Below are 7729 nucleotides of genomic sequence, written 5' to 3' on the forward strand. Positions count from 1 at the left end.
AGCTCATTAAAGGGTTATCTGACACTAATGATGGAAGGATATTTTCCTGTCATTTGAGCCATGTGCCCCGCAGACCTGATGAGGTAATGCTGAGGGCAGATTTTGCTAGAAAAAACAAAAAACCAGGGCGTAATTAATGTGTAATAAATGCTTTCCATTTCACCTTCAGCGCTCCAAAACGGTCACGACACAGAGACACGGTTCAGCAGGAGGTCACGCTGCTCAGTCAGCGTTGTCACCTGTGTGCAATGTCACATACAAACACGCCAGATACTGAGCTCCATCAAGGCCAAGGAGCTGAGGTGAGCCTTGAGTTTAGACATGATAAATCACCACTCAACATAAGCTCATAAACAGACCATTAACACGCTCGACCACAGCAACTCGATCTGTTTACCTTAACCACTGTGCCGGGGTCTATCGCTCCCTGGCAGGCCTGTATTAGCATTAGCACGCCTGGGGGTCTGATGCACATGTCTATCACTGGGGCCGGGCAGCTCCAGCTCTGGGCCAGGGCTCAACAAGTGGTGCTGCTTCAAACGTTGTCTCAGCGCTCTATGAGGTCATTTTCCAGCATTTTGGGCTCACTTCCATACAGACCAGGTTTATAACTTCAAGGAGCAGACTATGGAGCTCTATAGAATCACAGCATAACACCACTAGTGTGGAAAGAGTGTGTCTGTTTAGTCTAAAGTGTACCTGATTTGGCCAGGTAGCATGTTAAGGTAATGGAAATTTGTGCTAATTGTCTAACAAAAAACTTACTTTATTAGGTAGAAAACAGATAATCATTCTGCTGAATCTGATTTCAAGATTTCAAACTTCCTAGGAAATGTTGAGCGGGGTAAATACAGGGTTGTTAAGTGACTCTGACCCTGGTGTGTATATGGCTCTCTACTGCGGTTCACCACAAGCATATCATATGACAGCTCAGCCAGCACACTCAGCCCTGTGAGAAAGTAAATTCCTGCCATGGACCAAGACATAAACAAAAGTATCCAAAAAAGAAAAATCTATTGGAATATTCTCACTGCTTTGATGTCTGTGTGTGTGTGTGAGAGAAGTGGGTGTATGACAGTGGGCGTGCAGGGGTGTATGTGTGTTGTTACGGTGCTTTACACAGCACAGAGGTGATGTTGGCCGTGTGCAAGACAGATGCTGGGCGAGCGGGGTCACGTCAACAGACATGCTCCCGCTCCGCCGTTCAAACGACAAAAGGAGGGAGGAGGAAGAAGAGGCAGAAGTTGTGAGAAGAGGAGTAAAAAAGGAAAAAAAAAGCCCCAGTGTTTAGTCAAGGCCTGCTCACTGGCACAAAGTCTGTCTTTGTCTGCCTCCCAGGGTGCCAGATAAAGGAATTCTTGTGTGTCGGGGGCTCTGACCGAGTTTATTTGACACTTCAGCTCCTTTTGTGAAGCAAGTGTCCCACCGTCAATGCTGGCCATGAGAGTCACTTGGCATTAGACAGAGGGTCCCTCTTCAGTGGAGAAAGGGGGTCTTGTTTGGAGAAGATTTTTAATGGAGGGGGTGTGTGGGGGGGGGGTTGCTGAGTTGGAGGGGAAGGGGGGGTGCTCTGCGCTGTATACAGACATATAGTGGGGCTCTGTCCCCCTGCCCCAACAATAGATGGAATTCTTCATTACTAAGGAAGTGGACACGATTGAGGAGCGAGAGCTGAAGGAAGAGGAAGGTGGGAGCTTCATTGGATAACTTGCATGAACACACACCTACTATGAACGCACTGACATTATGTCACCATAAGTTTGCCAAAGATGGAAACGCCAACAAGCAGAACAAGTACAGTACAAACGCCTCTCTCATACGTTCACATGCACCTGCAGGTTCCACTCAGATGAAGCATCTACACATCATCCAGATCTTTCTGTGCATTAAGCGAACACATGGCGTGTGTCAGGTAGCAGCAGCTTGTACGAATGACAGCCCCCTCACATGGCAGGCCCTCAGAAAATCTACTCTCACCTGAATGGAGTCACTGTGGGAGAAGTGGGTGTAATGCTTTCTATGGTCACTGTATCCACATTTACTTTCCTGCACCTGGTCTTTCACAGCTTATGACAGGTCCTGGCTGTGTGAATGGGCACTGGGCACATAGCTGTGCAGGTGTATGGTGACCCCGGGGTAAGGACAGGTTATAAAAGGTGTCCATTTGAACAAACTATGTCATTTTTGAGGGTGAGAGATGAGAGCGCAATGAGCCCAGAGAATGCTCTCACGCTGAACAGGTGAACCTGGAGCACCTCAGGGGGGTTTATATCAAACACGCCCCCCTCAGACACAGATCAGACCCTGACTTTATAAGAGCTGTCCTCAGGAATCCCACCTGAGAGGATTGTTTAGTGTAATTTGGTTATGAAGGTGTAGGCCAAAGGGGTGTGTAGGGAGATAACGACAGAACCTTTGGTCAAAACAGCCATTGTTGTTGAACTTTTTGTTTTATTTGTGAAATAATAGCGGGAAAAATGAATTATTCCTAATGTGGACCCCTTCTGAACACTCCACTGATTACACTGCACGTTTTACCAACTCAAAATAGAAATGACAACATGCATTAGCTCATAACATTTTACTGCCAAAAAAAGTGGTAGGTAATTCTCACATACCTGCTGGATGAGGAGATGTCATTATCCAAACTGCAGGACATCTACGAAGCATCGCTTTCAAAATATATTCCAGGATAATCCTTTAGTCTTTGCCAAAATCCACAGCAATACATTTCCAAAAATCATATCATGGCCTTCTTTGACACTGGCCACACGCGTAAAGTATCCCAAGAGACTCGTCTGTCCGACAAACGGCTTGTCCAGCAGAAGGAGTCGGGCAGCAGGAGAAATGGACACCTCTCATCCCGTGTCAGAGACAGCATTTCCTTATATCCTACAGCACAATTCACAGCTGGAGCACTGAATCCATCAGCCATCCTAAAGTTTAACCAGTAAAATTAATAATAACAATAACTCCTCCACGTGTGTCAGTGCCGTAACAGCGTTTAATCCTCTCTGCGTCCAAAGAATCCGTGCGTAAAGTGATTGCTGCTTTGGTAAATACAAGCAGATCGATCAGTGTGAATATTTCCAATAAGCGATAAAAAGCAGCTGATTCCTCCTTGTGGTCCAGTGCAGTGATGGTCTCTGCTGGAGCTCCTACAGGCGTCTCTGTAGCTGATACGATGCGCTCCTGTGAAGAGCCTGAGCAGCACTGTGCCATAGTTGGAGCAGGACAGCGCAGCACATGCTGCTCTCAGCCGACGTAGGCGCGCAAGGCATGATGGTACGTGGAGTTTATTGTTGCTGCTGATAAATATTTGAGAACAGGAGATTATTTCCAGGTTAAAATATTTGAAAATGCAACACAGATTGCAAAAAAGTTGCGAATGTAAATAAAAACAGAATGCATCAAATTCACAATTTTTTTTAAATGTATCACTTTGAACATAAAATATACTGTCTTTGTACAGTTTTAAATTTAATAAATATCATAAAGGATTTAACAAATTCTGTTTTATTGACATTTTAAACAACCTCCCAACTTTTCTTTTTTAAATAATTATAGCAAAAAATAAAATAAAAACTGTGAACATTACATGAAATTATATTACATTATATTCATAGCACAAATGGCAGTAAAGTATCATAAGTACTGCAAAATTATTTTGGTTTAATTAATTAATTTGGTCAATTTATATGTTTGCCTATATATGTTTGTATACCTGTTAATATAAAAAGTGCTATTGGCATCATTAGACTTTGCATCATTTATTTATTTATTGTTATTATTATTATTATTATTATTATTATTATTATTATTATTATTATCTGTAATAGTCAAATAAGGTGTTATGTCATAAGTACAGGCTGTTATAATCTTGGTTCAATCACTCATCATGTGTCAGTTTGATCCCAGGGTTGCGTGTGAGCTCTGTGTGAGCACTGTGAGTGAGTAATAATGATCTTCTGTCGCTGTGCAGAGATACAGGGATGTCGGTGCCTTGAATCACCTTCCCATGAATGAATCTCTTGTCTTTCTTACCTCACTTTCATGTCCTAACCACCTCCAGGCTTGCTTGTATTTCTGGGATCGTACCTTCCTTGAAACCGCAAAATAAGGAGTGGATTCCAGGGAGCGGAGTGAAGGCTCAAGACCAAAATTAGAACAGACCTGAACCTACAGCAGTGTTTATTCTGTCAATGAAAACAAGAGAGAACTAGTAATTGAGAAGCTATTTGTCATGACCCAAATAAGTTATCTTTGAATACAAGAATTGTGACAAAATATATTTCATCTTTCATCAACAAATACAAATGAAGTGATAATGTGGATTACAGATGGGTAATGTTAGGTCAACAGAGACAGAGCAATTTCATATCACATGACTACACTGTAAAAAATGTTTGTAGAAGTTACAGTAAAACACTGTCAAATTACGTCAGAAATAGGGCGTAAAATTGAAAATTGTATATCGGCAGCGGTGGTTGCCAGAACTTCAACATAAAAAGTACAGTGAGTGGGTTTCCGACTGCAAATTTGAATGTAAATCTCAGCAAAAGCTCAAATTTAGACTGAATAATTCCATTATTTTTAGGGTAATTGTGTCATTGTGACATCATGGTATTTCTCCATTAATTTTACATGGAAATGTTATATCTTTACAGCAAAACTGTTTGTTTCCTACAGTTTATGACAGTAAAAGTTAAAGTTTTGTGCTATTCTTTGATTTACGGTAATAAAAAGTGTCTAATACCATGATATACAATTTTTAATTTTATGCCCTATTTCTGATGTAATTTGACATTGTTTTACTATAATTCCTACAAACATTTTTTACAGTGTAGAACTAAATGAAATGTTGGTTACATAAACTGAAGCTGAATTAAAGTTTTAATCATTAAACGTGGATCAGCGCAAAGAAATGATGTGATATTTACCATAATTTGTGCATTTGTCCTGTGAGAGTGTTAGACTGTAAGGAGATAATCTGACATCCCTGGGAATAAACTATTTTGAAAGAAAAAGTATTATGTATGTCATTATAAATCCCACTTTGATGGGAAAAAACATTGTATATGACAGAATTAATTATGGCTTTAACTTTGATACAGTAGAGTACTGAAAGTGATCAAAAAAGGCATAATATATGTTGATGTGGGTGAAAAGATGCAAGAAATCTACCTTATTTTCCCACAAAAACTACAACACATTACATGTCTGTGGGGATTTAGATCTTTTTACATTTCTATCATAAAATATTATGTGTAATACAATGAATAGATACAGTTAAAGTGGTTTTCCCCTTCACTACAGCACTGTTGCTCTCCAATCACAAGACTTAAGCAGGTGAAGCTCCACTCCACCTTTTCCTTAACTCCCCATTTGGCCGTGCTCCAGTGCAATCCTGGAGTACCTGAATTGCACGCGATTCTGTCAATTGCAGGTACTTGATGGCTTTCTTGTGTGCCGGGGTTGAAAAGTTGCTGGAGGTTTGCGCACACAGCATTGCGTGACTAGAGCTGGGGATGAAAACACAAAGACATTGTTTTCAGTGATCAAACCCCCTTTATAGTAACTCAACAGCATTCCTGTCTCGCATTCCTAAGCCACCGCTGCTGTGTGAAGGTTTTTTTTTTCCTTTTGAGAAAAAAGAAAGAAAGAGAAGGAAGGTTACACATTTTTATCTGGTTCACTGTGTTGACCTCGCCTCTTAGACAAAAGCCATTCTGCACCCTTAGCTCATTAATCATTAATCAAGGCTGAATTAACGTATTAGCAGAGGCAATTATCTTGTAGAGATAATTAAGAGGTAATGATCTCTTATCCGAAACGATGTGATGAATGTAAACAACAGAGCCGGCAATTCCTCCTGCTTTCATGCGTGGCAATCAGTCAGAGCCAACAGAAATGAACATTCATTTTTTTTCTCAACGTGTGCATGTGCAAAATGCATGTGTGTCTGCAGGCTTGTGTGTGCAAGTGCATCCTCCTCCTCCGTGTCTCTACTCACGCCAGTGTGTATTCGTAGGTATGTGCTAATGTGCACACAAATGTTTTCCAGATTGGTGTGACAGGGATAATCATATCCAGAGAGCGCAAAACCATTCTGAACACAGATGGGAGGAAAAGCAGGAATGCATCTGAGAATGCAGGGAAACACGGCCGAGATTTAGATATTCTCAAGCAGCATAAATAAATTGCTTGGCATACATATTGAGAACTGTAACATGTAATGCAGTTCATGCATCGACTCTGCACGGTAAACAATTGTCTTGTAAATTAACAGTAAAATACTGGCAGCAGGGTTGCCAGCATTCTACTGTTAATTTTACAGTTCCCTTACTGTTATTTACTTTACAGTATGTTACTGTGATAAAATCACATACTGAATTACAGTAAAATCCTGCATTTCATTGATTTTTACAGTAGACTAAAACACAGTATACTGCAATATTGTTGCATTTGTCATTTTTTGTAAATAGAGCATTTTACTGTTTGAAAGCCAATCACTATGAATTAAGGGCTGTCTTCACTGTAACCTCAGTAATTTTTTGTATTTTATGATTTATATATCATATATTTTATGGGAAGCTACCTACAAATATTGCCCAGAATGCATTGTTTTCTACAGTATAATACCATTGTAATGGAAAACAGTATGTTACTGTCACAATTTGGCTGTTTTCTTACAGCAATTTGTTACAGTGGAGCACATACAAACGGCTCAGTGATCACCTGGTGGTGGCGAAACAAATCTAATATTTACTGGAAGCAATGACCTCTACGACTTCTGCTTTCAACATACAAAACATAGAGAGGAGGACAATGGAGTCAGTCATATCTCCAGTGTGTGCTCTGAGAGTGATTAAGACTAGAGGACATTCATTACTGGCCCGGCTCAGACAGAGAGGGGCTTCAGAGCAGAGCTCTTGTGTTGGACTGTTTGGATGTCCTATCCCCTTGTATCTCTTTGACTACCTCTAACACAAGGCTCTATTCAACCAGACTGGGAACAAATGTTTCCTTATGTGGCTCTGAGTGCCCGAGCTCCAGCGACAGGATAGAGAGCAAGAGACGGAAAGACAGAGAAGGTTACAATAATGTAGTCCATGCTGCTGCTATTTAACCACTCAGCCCATCTTATAGTATGATGCGAGCTTTTATTAGACGGAGGGGGTGGGGGGACGTCATGGAAACCAAGGGGTAGATGAGAAATGACAAGTATTTCCCAATAACAGCATGCCCTTTCACTGGCATGGCCCCCACCACAGGCTCACTCGCCTGCCACACTTGGTTTCCCCTCCTTATTTTCCCACTCGTCCACTTTTCATGGGTGTTGTTATTTCTACATCCGCCCGGGAATTAATTCGGTAAATATCAGCCAGGAAACCTGAGGTTGGATTCCATGTTGGCAGCTCGTGTAATTCCGTGTACGGCCAATATGCCTGACTTCCGTCAGGTTTCTGGCCTCTCCGTGGGAACGGGCAGAGTGAAGCTAAACAGGGGTCACGGTGAGGTTTCAGAGTGACGTGGGGGTGAAAATTACTCATGTGAAAACTGTTAAAAAAAAAAAAGAAGGCTTGTGCCTGCTCTATATAATAAGCCATAATGCGGCGTGTACCTCTTTTCTATAGAATCACCCAGGATAAAGAGCTAATCCTCTTGTGCTATGAGACTGATAGGGTTGGACTACTTCCAGCACCTCAGGGAGTCAGATCTGTGGCAG

General features: G+C 41.4%; 1 long non-coding RNA gene across 1 annotated transcript in view; it reads right to left on the reverse strand.

Annotated features, from left to right (window-relative positions):
- The window catches only part of LOC131984156 (uncharacterized), a 70605-nt gene extending 66453 nt beyond the window's left edge, over positions 1-4152 (reverse strand). Inside the window, exons 1-2 of the long non-coding RNA XR_009395527.1 lie at positions 4045-4152; positions 2619-3308 (exon numbers count right to left, since the gene is read on the reverse strand). This is a non-coding gene — a long non-coding RNA (uncharacterized LOC131984156). The remainder of the gene's footprint in view (positions 1-2618; positions 3309-4044) is intronic.
- Positions 4153-7729: the final 3577 nt, after the last annotated feature.

This window comes from Centropristis striata, chromosome 13 (genome assembly GCF_030273125.1).
Source record: "Centropristis striata isolate RG_2023a ecotype Rhode Island chromosome 13, C.striata_1.0, whole genome shotgun sequence".
In the NCBI taxonomy this organism is placed as follows: domain Eukaryota; kingdom Metazoa; phylum Chordata; class Actinopteri; order Perciformes; family Serranidae; genus Centropristis; species Centropristis striata.